Genomic DNA, 14,090 nt, shown 5'->3' with positions numbered 1-14,090 from the left:
GACACAGACACCCGCCGCGCACTCTCAAAGATCGAACGCTCATGCAGCCCCTGCTAGACCTATGCCCAGAAGCCCCGCCGGTTCAAATTCACCCTCAGGGATGACAAAGATTTCAATCACACTGTGTACACCGACGTATTCTACATTGACAACAAGCCGATACTTCATGTCGTCGATGAAGCCACTCACTTCCAATCCGCCCGCTGGCTACCATCTATGTCTCCCGAGACGCCATGGAACGCCCTTCGCATGTGCTGGATAGACGTGTATCAAGGCCCGCCTGATGTGATAGCACATGACGCTGGCAAGAACTTCATGGCCTCCGCTTTCCAGGCCAACGCCTACATGCTCCACATCCGGACAAATTCCATCCCTGTCCAGTCCGCGAACTCAATGACAATAGTCGAGCGGTACCACTCGCCACTCCGGCGATCATTCAATATCATTCGCCAAGAGGCTCCAGACTGTAGCATAACCCCCCCTGGGGGACTCTCTTTAGATTAGATCACGATTGATTTAGTTACTGTAGAGCCCGACGCTCTACAGTACCACCGAGCGTGTCCATGTGTGCCCCACAGCACACGTGCATACGTGTACCCGGCGCGTACGAAGCGCGCACACACGGGTACCACGTGTACTGTCAGCACCGATGCTGACACCGTACAGTGCAGGCCGACCTGCACTACAGTAGACCACTACAGTACCTCGGTACTGTAGTGTTATTATAGAGGTTTGTATGTTAAATATGAGCGGACCGACGGCGGAGGGGAGAGAACAAGCACGGGCTTGTCCAGAACCTACTACCTAGGTTCCGCCAGCTTATTCTAGACTACGCCACCGACGTTCGCGTCGGCCTAGTACGGAGCCTTGCGGGTAGTGGTCGCGCGCCGCGAGCCGGATCCGCCTCCGCCCGTCGGTACTGGATCGTTACCCAGTACCGCGCCGGGGCGCCGAGGCGTCGATCCGCTCATACGCACGCGAGACCACCTCCGATCCCGCTCTACCACGCTACCCGGGCTCGCCCGGTTCCGATAGCTGGTGGTGCTTCCTATCCTCGTCTTCCGCCGATCCGGGGTCTCCGTCGAGCTGTGAGCAAACACCCTTCTCCGCGAGGGTGTTTATGCTACACAGACCTAGACCAGCATGCAGCTCTGCAAATGGCCGTCAAAGCCGTCAACGACTCTGTAGGCCCGAACGGCCTCGTGCCGACTCTGCTCGTCTTCGGCGCCCTGCCCTGTCTCGGTCTACCGACCGACAAGCCGACTCCGTCAACGTAACAACGCGCAATTGCACTGCGCAAAGCAATGACAGCCATGTCCCGACACTTTGCCTCCCGACAAGTCCGCGACGCGATGAGGGCAAGAAACGGGCCGGTAGTCACCGACATCCACAACACTCCCATCGGGGCGCACGTACTTGTGTATCGCCCATACAAGGACAAATGGGAGGGTCCACACTCGCCACTGGACATCAGCAGTGAGGACGTCACGGTCGTGCTGCCGTCGGGCCGACCAAGTTTCGCAGTACTGTGGTGAAACCATTTCTTACTGCACAGAACGCGCAGGAACAAAACCCGACACCGTTGGATATTCCAAGGATGGATACCTCAGCAAACAGTACAACTGTCCAGGATACTCACGTCCACACCGACCAAATCGAAGCACCAGACGCCGCCCTTATGTTCACGCACCATGCGCAGCAGCAATCTCCAGACAACACTCGCTTCGCACAGTCACGCACCGTGGAATTCGACGGGCTCGTCGAACGCGGCGTATTCAATCTCGTACCCGCCTCCGAAGCGGAGGGCCACCGCATCCACGTAGCACGCTTCTGCGACCAAGTCAAGAACGAAGGGAAGCCAACCGCGTACGAAAATTCTCGTCTCGTCGTGCAAGCATATAACGACAAGAATCACGCCCTCCTGACCCACGCACCCACTGTGCAGCTCTCTTCTCAGCGCCTGCTGCTGGCACTCTGTTACATGGACCCAGACCTGCAGTTCTTCACCCGAGATATCTCCCAGGTCTACGTACAATCAGAGACTCGAACCCAACGCGCGATCTTCGTGCGACCACCCTCAATCCTTAACCTCTCCCTGGCACGCTCCTACGCGTCGATCGCCCGCTCTACGGCATCCCGGAAGCCGGAATCCATTGGTTTCGCACCTATCACGCGCATCACCGCGATTTGCTGCACCTCCCCGCGTCACCTCATGACCCATGCTTCCTGTATACCCCATGTGGTATTTCTGGCGATCAACAGTCCGCCAAAGTAGCCCGATGGTTTACCTGCCTACAAACCGACGACACAGAAACCGCCGGAAACCCCGCCTACGTCAAGCTCGAAGCCTCCTCATCTACACGTTTTGATGGCAAGAAACCGCAAATATTGAGAGAAGGCGGCACGATTTCCTTCAACGGCGCCGAAATAAGCTTGCGCGACGGCATCTACACGCTTGCGCAACCTGACCACCTACAGAAGCTGGGAAGTATCACCGAAGATACTGTGGAAAAGTCCGAATTCGTCGCCCAACGCGCACGCGGCGCTTACGTCGCGGCAGTGTGCCGCCCCGACCTAACCTTCGCATTCGCGTACTGCTCCCAGCTCGTCAACCCTGATACAAACGCAGCCAAGGTTCTGAACAAGGCGATCCCTCGTGCCAAGCAAGAAGTTCACTTCGGCTTGACGTTCGTCAAGATTGACATCCCTTCGCCAAGATTGGCCGTCTCGCAGACGCAAGCTTCGCTGGAAATCCAGACCTGAAATCCCAACTGGGATACGTGATTTCGATAATGGACGACGAAGGAAACGCCAACGTCGTACACTACACCAGCGTGAAGTCCAAACGGATTACCCGAAGCGTGCTCGCTCCAGAACTGTTCGCGGCCGTGCACGCCTTCGATTACGCGAGCACCTTGCGCACGGCGTTGAACAAGATGTTCGGTACGACCATCCCTCTGGTCCTGTACACCGACTCCAAGTCTCTGTACGACAGCCACGTCGGAATGAACGCCAATACGGAGAAACAGCTGCTGATCGACCTGTGCATGCTGCGTCAATCATACAAACTACGAGAGCTGAGCGAAGTCCTGTGGATACCGTCTGCCGAAAACCCGGCCCACGCCATGACGAAGGAAAACGCGTCTGGCGCGCTGATGTCGCTCATGCTAACGAACCGCATTCGGCTCTCGCCCAAGTCTTGGGTGGAACGCTCGGTGTTCAAGCTCGCGTCCTGCAAGACCGACCCCACGGCAGACTCTGCCGATCACAGAGAGCCCTGAGAGTCGGCTCAACCACCGGTGTGAGACTGTCTGTTCGATCTTTGCTGAGCGATACAGCGACAGCGCTGACAGTAGCGCAGTAGTCTGCCCTCCAGGGCCCGTTGGCGCCAAGTAGCGGTAATATAAGGCAGCACCCCGAGCACCTGCTCTCGAGAGAAAAAGAGAATCTTTAAGCATAAAACAGATGGAGTAAAGAAACGTGTCAAAAGACGCATTGGTCCGGGACGGAGCCCATCCGGATACCGGTCATTCGACAAAAAGACGATTGCAGATGCAACTAAAGAGATAGAAACAAATGAGTATGTTAGTCCAGCTTTTGAGGAAGTGATTGCCTGCTTTACGGGAGTGGAGAAAAGGGTGAACAATTCGGGTATCGAGGATGCAGTTCGTCATTTGCACCCTGCAAAGCGCGCGTTACTAACTGCACACGCTGAACAGAGTCGTTCTGAGATCAGAACGAGTCTGCTCAGTCTGGCGCCTCTCAAGAGGCACCAGAAGCTTGTAACCGAGTATTTTGTGTGACCCCATTCATTAGTACAAAATGGGAGTATTGCATGTTGTTAAAACCTTGCATGAGGGTGCACTACTCAGTTTGGATGACTGTGCACTGGAGTGTACTTCACGAACAGTACCCTTTGTCACAATTTTATTATTGTCTGTCACTACCAACTCCCTAATGTGGTGCCACCTGTCCCTAGTGGGTGACACATCTCGCGTAGACAATTCCACTACCTACAAATTGGGGATCCTTCTAAAGGATCCTCACTGCCAAAAAGAGCAAACGCTCAATTAAGCCCAATAGGGGCAGAATCGTAGGTAGTACCTCTCTAAAAAGGGGTTTGAGTACACTTTTAGTCCACTCGACTTTACATCGAGTGGGAGTGTAAAGCCCGAGGACGAAGACCATTAACGTCTTCATCCTCACTAATCTCACCCCCGAAAAACCGAACCCAACCCGAAAGCTCAGCTGTTCCCCGTCCCCTTCCCGCACCCCGAGCCACACCGGCCTGTGCCCCCTTTCGGTGCCTAGAGCCCTAGTGGCCCGCACTACCTGGACACGTTTCAGATCATCGCCCGCCCGCTGAGCAAATTCCGACACCCTTCCCTGGGAGGGTAATTTAGAGTGCGAGGATGATTTGGAGTATTGATTTACGCTAAAAAAGCGGGAGACATTAATTAAAACTGTACTCGCAACCATGTCCAATTCCCAATTCAGTGTCCAAAAATTGGCTGAGCAGTGGAGAAAACCGTACTCCAAATTACCCTGCATCGTAGAAAATCAGGCCAGCTGAGAGTGGAGCAGAATCTTCGAGCTAAAATGTTTTCCGTCGTTTTCAGCCACGTTTTGGTGCATGGACGTGGTTTCCGACACGAACAAGCAGCGATTGGTTACTCATAATCGCCTGAGGTCCATGTGAAGCACTTTTTTCATTTATACTTTTGAAATTCACTCCAAGCTACCCTCGCGGGGAAGGGTAGTGCCGAGCGCGTGCGCGACCTTTCTCCCTCGAAAGGCAACCTTACTACACTTTCAATGTGCCAACACTGCAGCAACAATCCGCACAACCGCCCTCTCCTTCGACTAATGTAGGAAATCACTCCAAAATTCACTGTCAAGCGGGCATATCCCCTAAAATACCTGTGGGCTATTGAATGTACTGCATTCATTCGTAACGCCAAGCGTGGAAGCAAACCTTTCTCGCCCCCCTCGCGAGAAGACCAAGAACGAAAAACAACGATTAACAACGACTGAAAACGACAAGAGGGAAAGAGATTCTGAGAGAGGGAAATAGAGCGAAGAGCAAGCGCCGCTTTGCCACGGCTGCGTATTCGAATTCGAACAACACCCCCCATTCCCAAACATCATGGCTGATCCGAACAGTATCTTGGGCCTCACCGGTCCAGCTGAGCAAGTCGTCCGCCTCATCGCAAGTCTCATCGAACGACACAAAGCCTACAAGGAAACAAAACGCTCTCTATCGAAATGCTCACCGCGTACACTACCTTGCAGGCATAAATCACGGAGCTGAAAGACATGCCGATCCATGGAACGTCGACGCAGCACACGGGCTTGCTCCAACGTGAAATTGAGGGCCTCTCAAGCTTCATATCGAAGTCCCGCGAAGAGCTGCAGAAAGAGTCGGAGAACCCAAAATCGAGACTTGGTGTGTACGCCTCTGCAATGGGAGATAAAGAGGTCCTTAAGACACGCAAGCAAGAAGCATGCCACCTTCACGATCTTCTTCTTAAAGCAAGCACGAGCATCGATACTCGCGCGGCAGTCGAGCAAGAAGCGGACCGCCTTCACGATCGTATTCAACAAGTAAGCGCGGCCGTCGAGTCTGTCGTGCACTACAGCCACGTGTGGCGGCTGTAGGCAGAGCGACGCGCGTTCGTACGCGTAAGGGAATTCGGGAGACCACCCGGTGGATGACTGGAACCGGGATCCGGGCGCGGCTTGCGCGGTAGAAAGGTAGAACTAGAGTCAGCAATAAAGAGGAAGAATTAAAGGAAAAACAGAACTAACAGAATGGACAGCACAATAGTTACGTAGCGCTCGCGCAGTTGGGTCGACGCGCGCGGGGAAGGCAGGGGTGTAGATGGCTCGGTCGGTATGGGGGAGCCAGTACCGAGTCGAGGCTACAACCTGGAATCCAGAAACCAAGGTAAAAGACCCGAGGCTTCGTGCCTCTTTACTTTGATTATCGGGTTGACTATATAGTCCCCGTCGTCGTCATGACGAAGCTAAATTATACTGTAAATTAGAATAACTAGAATATAACGGGTGTAGCCCCGAGGGGACCAAGTAACGGCCCCTATAGGCCCGACAGGTGGTAGAGGGCTCACACGGGTCCACCGGCATGGTCCGGCAGAGAGACAGGGGTCCACGTGTACCCGTGGCACACGTGGTGGCGGCGAGCGCGATTTTGGCGAGATTAGGACAGCTGTCCCGGTACAGAGTACAGTGCACTACAGAGTCGATCAGGGGAGGCACGGCTGATATGTTCAGGCCGTCGATAAGAGCCGAACATAATCCTGCGTCGGTGTATGTGAAGCTTGATTCTCGGGGGAGCGATGAATTACAGAACACATGTGAGTCGGGTCTTATCTCTCCATAGCACAGCCGCTTTTAAAAAGCGGCTGTGCTATGGAGAGATAGGAACAAGCAAGTGGGTGCGACAGCAGTGGGACAAGGTGGAGTCGGGAAGACATGTGCCCTACGAGCGATTGCGCATGATGTTGAGATTAAAGCGGAGTTTTCGGGAGGAGTGTACTTCATGTCATTGGGGAAAGACGGAAACGTGGGAGGGCTGATTGAAGAACTGTGCCTGATTGTGGAAGCGTCCGGTGGCAACCAGACTGCTGCGAAAATGCGAGAGCAGAGCGAGTTTAGAAGGGTGTTAGCGAAAGTACAAGCGTGGTTTTGTAGTCATGTGTGTCTGTTCATCATTGATGATGTGTGGGTGGTGAATGATATAGACGCGAATATTCTTCAAAAGTTGTCCGTTCTGGCTGACACTGCGGGGGCAGCAGGGCGCAGCAAAAGACGAGCAGACTACTGTACTCCACGAGGGATAGGGAGCTGCATCAAATTGGGAGGCCGGTATCTTTCGAGCCGAGGCAGAAGGGTGGGAAAGAAGCAGTTGACATGCTTGTGCACGCGAGTGAGGCGAATCGAGAGGAAGTGGATGATGCGAGATGCAAAGAGGCCGTGAGTGAAATACTGGAAATGTGTGGCGGATTGCCGCTTGCCCTAAACGTGGCGGGAACGAGTGTGAGATACATGAAGGAAAGATGGGAAGGAGAAGTGTTAGAAGCATGGGGGGTGTACCTTTCGAAGATGAAGAGGCGTAACACGATTCGCGGGGAGAGTCCGAAGGACGGATATTTGTCGTTGAATGCGACATTGCATACGTCACTACATCTCTTGGAGTCGGATGTGAGAAGGAGTGGGGAGACGGTTAGTAAATTTTCGTTTCGAAAGATGCACCGGAGTCTGTGCGTTATGAAGAAGCAAGACCGGATACCTTTGTGTTTGGTTGGAGATTTGTGGGAGATGGACGAGGAGTGGACGGAAGGTTGTGCAAAGCAGATGGAAAGGGTTGGATTAGTAGACTTGCAGTACGAGAAGGGGTGTGGTGGGTTGCGGGTGCATGATCTGACGCACGATTTCGCGGTAGAAGAAGCGAAGAAGGAGGGTGTAGAAGATTGGTGTAAGAAGATGGCAGATGTATGCAGGGCAGGAGGAGGGTTGCTTGCAATGAGTGAGGGGCGAGACGGAGAAGGCAAGAGCGCGCGGGAGGAGTATGTTTTCGAGATCATATACCGTGTTCTGAGACAGGGTGGGTGTGTAGAGGAGCTGGAGAGACTATTTTTGAGTGCACGATGGGTGAAGACAGTGATACGGAGAGGCGGGGTTTGGCAATACGAGGAAGCTGTGAAGGGATTGAGTAGAGATTTGAAGCGGAAAAGAAGAAGCGGGAATGTGGGAATGGGACGGGTAGATGAGGATGCAGTGGATGCAATGGTTTTGATGATGCGGGCTGCGCGACTGTGTATACCGTTTTGTGGTGAAAGTAATGCTGGAATTTACTTTCAACTATGTGGGCGAGTGAAGCACAAGGCGCGGGATTCAGGTTGTGTACGAAAGATGCTAGAGGAAATCGAGAGATACGCACCGCAGCCGTGGGTGCGTGCTGTGAGTGAGTGTGTAGCGCGAGCCGATGGAAGGTTGGTGGAGCAGATTGTTCTGTCATCTAGCTTTTGCGAAGACATTCAAGTCGGCATGGATTCCCGGAATGAAGTGTATGGATGCCAGGTGGACCCGTTCGGGACAGAAGTAACAGTTTTCACGCAATCTGCTGAGAAGGAGACGAAGATAGTTCAATTTGAAGGCGAATTCGAAACAGAGAGCCTGGGCCCAGAGGACGTTGTAATGGCAATTGGACGAAGTCTGAAGATAAGACTGATGAAGCTTGGGTCGTCATATTTACTTTGAGAGTCTCCTCTAGGCTTTAAGTAGTCCTGATAACCGCAGCTTGTCGATTTGATTACCAAAGGGATGCTCAGACAGTAATAGAGTCATCCGTGTAGGATGAAGCACATTACTGTGTTAGTCAATTACACTATCAATAGGTTACCTTATATCCTGGCGTTTCATGACACTTAGCGTAACATCCCTCCGGTTTTGTAATGGCTAGTCCATTGGGAACCATGCGGATCGTAAAGGATGGTGAAATATTTCCACAGGCTTACAAATTTCTTCATATGCGCTACTGCACGTCATCACGTTGAAACAAGCAGGCGTAACATGCGTGGTCGTTTGAAGGCATATTTTGGAATGTGCTTTGGAAGCGTAACTTCCGAAGTGACTGGAGAAAACCCGAGCGTGATAAGAGCTACCTGCGCAACTTTCTGTGAGAGGAATGGGTATGTTGTTGTGGGATATGAAGACGGGACGTTAAGGCTGTGGAGTACATCGGAGAGGAAAGTATTGAGAAGTTTCCGCGGTCATAGGTCGAGAGTGGGTTGCGTTGCGATTAGTGGGGACGGAAGACGTGTGGTATCTGGATCGGTTGACAAGAGCGTGCGGGTGTGGGAAGTGGAGACGGAAGCACAAGTCGGGGAGGCGTTAGTTGGACACACGCATTGGGTGAAAAGCGTTGCGATGAGTGGGGACGGAAGACGTGTCGTATCTGGATCGGTTGACATGCGCGTTAGGGTGTGGGACGTGGAGACGGGAGCACAAGTTGGGGACGCGTTAGTTGGACACACGGGTTATGTGGTTAGCGTTGCGATGAGTGAGGACGAAAGACGTGTGGTATCTGGATCGATGAACAACAGCGTGCGGGTGTGGGACGTGGAGACGGGAGCACAAGTCGAGGACGCGTTAGTTGGACACACAGGTTCAGTGAATAGCGTTGCGATTAGTGGGGACGGAAGACGTGTGGTATCTGGATCGGTTGACAAGAGCGTGCGGGTGTAGGACGTGGGGACGGTAACACAAGTCGGGGAGGCGTTAGTTGGACACACGGGTGAGGTGGTTAGCGTTGGGGTTAGTGGGTACGGAAGACGTGTGGTATCTGGATCAGTTGACATAGGCGTTCGGGTGTGGGACGTGGAGACGGGAGCACAAGTTGGGGACGCGTTAGTTGGACACATAGATTTTGTGTGGGGCGTTGCGATGGGTGGGGACGGAAGACGTGTGGTATCTGGATCAGTTGACATGAGCGTGCGGGTGTGGGACGTGGAGACGGTAGTACAAGTTGGGGAGGCGTTAGTTGGACACACGAGTGCGGTGCGTAGCGTTGCGATGAGTGGAGACGGAAGACGTGTGGTATCTGGATCATGGGACAGAAGCGTGCGGGTGTGGGACGTGGAAAGAGGGGTCGCACTTCATACCGGGAGTTTAGAGGATTGGGAAGAAATCACGAGTCGGTTCCTGAGGAGAGCGGACTTGCGTACAGCTTCTCGCGCAGGACGAACATCACAAATATTTTCAAGGAAGGGAGGAATTGTGCAAAGGCGAGAGGGTGGGTCTGAGGCTGTCCTGGCTCAGTTAGAGAGTCAAGCAGATTTGCAGATAGACCACGATCACGGGGTCGCAGTAGGAAGTGTGGGTCATCTGGTTGTTATCATGAAGCTAGTGATGTAACTTCGGAAAGCGATAGACGCTTGGTGCCAGAGTGTTGCACACAGTGTGTGCTTTTATGGTAACAAGTAGTGGCACCTTAAGCAGCACTGATTCTTTTTATGGCTTCATCCTTTTCAATGTCTTTCCTTTTTTAGCATCATCTCTGCTTCTTCTGCTTCGTCAGGCTTTGAGCGATAATATGGACTTCTACTTAAGTAGCTATCTTTGCAATAAACAGAGAGTCAAGGCACCTCAAACCTTCACCACTCAAATCAAGACACTCTTCCCCCACGGAAATAGTGCCACACCGAGACACTAGAACTGTACTGCGTTGCAACTATGCGCGGTGGTACTGTGGTGGGGAGGGTTTTTTGTTCCGTTTTGAATGCGTGAGAAGCTTGCTTGATGGACGTTGCAGTCCATGTATGTGTATGTATGAACCATCGACCTGCTTCGCTTTCAACACTCAGCAAACAATTGTAGAGGGATGCAGGCAGACTTGACGGGTAATAAGTGTTCCATGGGAAAAGCTTGTCCTCCACGCAGACAGACGACTGAAAAGCGATCACAGCAGCATCAAGTATTCAGACAGAAGCGACACAGGCGCCACCTCGCAACCTCCCAGCACCCAGAAGATATTGTGATCCAATGACCCACGTGGGTTTGGTGCTCACGGATTCAACATGGAGGTCAACTCACAAAATGAAAGGATATCGCTGTCTCTCAGCAGTCAGGTGAGCTCTTTTGCTCTGCTCTCTACAATAATCTTGAGCAATAATATCTTGAGCAATAATGTGCAGGCACTTGGCCATCAGATGCGTCAGTTGCGTCCACGTAAAGAGGTAGAGATCGTTGTATAGTGAATCAAAGGTGTGTTCAGAATGGTTGCAGACTGGCTGAAGGCGGGGTGCGAGTCTCAATGTTGAGAGGCGATTGGTACACGTGCACAGGTCCACACGTATGAGAAGAATAATGGCGAACGAGGCCAAGTTTTTTCTTCAAGTTTACCAGCTTCCATCTACTCATTCACGACGTACTCTTTGCAGGGGGTGAATGAATGGATGTGAGTCGGGAGAAGTTCGTCGATGGGGTCTGGTAACACCGTAGACCGGACTTTACTTGACTCGATCAAGGTAGAACTTATGTATACTAAGAGTACGATGGTAAACCTACCGAAAGCCAAAGTACAAATCAGTGTGCAGGACGACAACATGGTAGGCGCACATCCCGAAACACAAACACACAGTACGAAAGAAGGACACCATCAAAATACTAGATATTAAGTCACTTAGCGGACACATCACGCCGCTCAATAGCACCAATTCAGGGGCTAGCGCGATATGGCACATCAGTATGGTCTTACGAAGCACAATTCAGCCCCTCATGTACGATAGCGCAACGTATAGCAGCGAGCGAGCGCGCATTACACATCAACATCCCCTCTTGCGCCTCGATCTGTCACTTCTACTGCTCTGAGTTGCTCTCTATGCTTCTCGAATGTGATACGGAGAAGCGGCTTCGTAAGGATATCTGCCGTCATGTCAGCGGTGTTGCAGTAAGACAGGTGAATGATACCGTCTTGGGCGTTCTCTCTGACAGAGTTCTTGCGGATTGAGAGGTGCTTCGCGTGACGTTTTCCCTCAGTCGCCCACACTACCGCACCCTGATTGTCCTCACTGACAATTGTACTTCCATTCTGAGTACAGTCCATCTCTCGAAGCAAGCTGCGCAACCAAAGCACCATCTTGGTTCCTTCACTCAAAGACAGGAACTCGGCCTCGGTCGTGGAGAGGGCCACGGAAGTTTGCTTGAGCGCCTTCCAAGCAACTGTACTCTGACCAAATTGAAACAAGACACCTGTTGTTGAGCGTCTATCAATGCGGTTCCCAGCCCAGTCCGCGTCACAAAATGCAACCAGTTTCTCTTGATTTCCTGAATGTAAGCGTAGTGCATGACGCTTCGTCCCTTGAAGATATCGAAGAATACGCTTGAGACAAGTCCAGTGTATTTCTGTCGGAGCAGACGAGTACCGAAAACGGATTGATACGGCAGAAGCAATGTACGGGCGAGTGCGGGTGGAAAGGAATAGCAAGCATCCCAGTAATTCTTGATAAGTTGCACAGTCCTCATGTACCCCTCCACCTTCAGAGATATCCTTGAGCGCTCCCAAGCACATAGGAGTCGCAACAGGCTTGCAGTTCAACATACCAAACCGATGTAGCACTTGTGTGATGTAGTGTCAACCACGCGCCCTCAGAGTCTCGTCCAAACAGAACACCCAAAAAGGACTTGAGTGAACCCAAATCTTTAACATCCAGATGTCTCATGAGCTCCTGCTTCACATTTTGAGCGTCATTCATTCTCAGACTAAGAAGTATGATGTCATCTACATACAGCAACAGCCAAACACTTCCACGACGGTAGACGCAATCGTCAGAGAGCAATTTCTCAAAACCCATCGCCACCATGACCGACTCCCACTTGTCATGCCAAAGTCTTGGTGCCTGCTTAAGCCCGTAGACCCCCTTCGAAGCTTGAGGGCTTGACCTTTCTTACACAGCGAAAGCCCTTCGGGACATTTCACGTACACATCGCTGTCAATCTCGCCATGGAGAAAGGCAGTCTTGATATCCATTTGCTCGATAATGTACCCCCTCTTGACTGCAACTGCAAGACAAGTGCGAATAGTCGTAAAGTCTACCACTGGTGAGAAAGTTTGATCTACGTTCCCTTGAAGGAAACCTCGAACTACAAGTCTTGCATTGTGCCTAATCACTCTTCCGCTCTCGTCGTACTTGCGGATAAAAACAAATCTTGTTGACAAAGGCCTCACCCCCTCTGGAGTACCAACAATTTCCCAAGTCTCGTGCTGCCTCAATGATTTCAACTCCGAATCAATTGCAGTTTTCCAATCTTTAGAGTGGCTCTGCGATAGAGCTTCCCGGACGGTCGAAGGATCCGACATCGTAGCTTCGACTGCCGAAAATGCTCTTGCCACACTGGCTGAACCGGGGGTGTAGTAGGAAGTCTGCCGTCGTTCACGTCGTGGATACCTAGACCCTGAGGACTCCGCTTCATCTTGCTCGGCATCCTCTGTCTCGTGACTGTTATCCATGAGTGGAGGAACATACGTGATGGCATCCTGGATGTTCGGGTCAATAGGATGCTCTTTTTCGTGTATCTGATGGAGTCCATGAGAACCCTTCTCCTAACAGAGAAGTCCGACTTCTCTGTTAGGAGAAGGGATCTCATGTAGCGTAGACAGACGCGTTCTATCCACCGAGGTAGTCTGGATTGGGGTATGTGTGACCTTCGAAGCATCGTAATTCTCATCAGGTAGCAACGACGGTGCAGTATCAACGTCCTGGCTCAACGCTTGTGCAGGATACTTGTCCTCCACGATGGTCACATCTCTCGCCATGACAGCAACATTGCGAGAAGGTATCCAAAGCTTATACTGGCTGTTTTCGAAACAGCCAATAACAATCCCGAGTTGCGACTTTGAATCCAACTTCGTTCGAAGTTCCTTGGGGATATGATACCAACCTAAGACTCTGAAATAGGCAACGTTAGGTTTCTCACCCGTCATAAGCTCGTGCGATGTCACTCGTAGATTCCTGGGACAAGAGAAGTGATTCCGGATCTTTGCTGCATGCACAACGGCTTCAGCCCAGAAAGCCTTGGGCAGCGATGCATGTGCCATCATCGTCCGTGAACATTCGACAATAGTGCGGTTGGTCCGCTCAGCAAGTCCATTCTGATTGGGGGAGTAAGGGGGCGAGGTGGTGTGTAGTGCAATACGCACCTGAAAAGGGGGGTGAAAAGAAAGGAAAATATTTGGATATGAAAAGTAGTCCGGGTTTGGGGACACACGTGTGAATAATTGCACAGTTTTAATTTTTAATTATTTTATTTTATTCAGTTAATTAGTTGGCATTAATTTTGCTGACACTAGATTAGATCTAGGATCTAGCGCCGCGAGCCACTGTAGTGGCTCCAGCGGGGCGATATATACCTTAGCCCTCTGACCACCAAGTCAGTAAAGGTAACCCGAGTTGCCAGAGTTGAATGTCGCCTTGGTCGAAGTCCGTCTCTACCAAGACGCTCCCTTTTACCTAAGCCTACGGCATCCTTTGCACTCGAGGGTTCCCATTCCTTTTTCCTTTATTTCCCTA

The sequence above is a fragment of the Chondrus crispus genome, genomic scaffold (assembly GCF_000350225.1).
Source record: "Chondrus crispus Stackhouse genomic scaffold, scaffold_24, whole genome shotgun sequence".
Classification (NCBI taxonomy): Eukaryota; Rhodophyta; class Florideophyceae; order Gigartinales; family Gigartinaceae; genus Chondrus; species Chondrus crispus.
The sequence above is the reverse complement of the archived record's forward strand: the minus strand, read 5'-3'. Positions refer to the sequence as shown.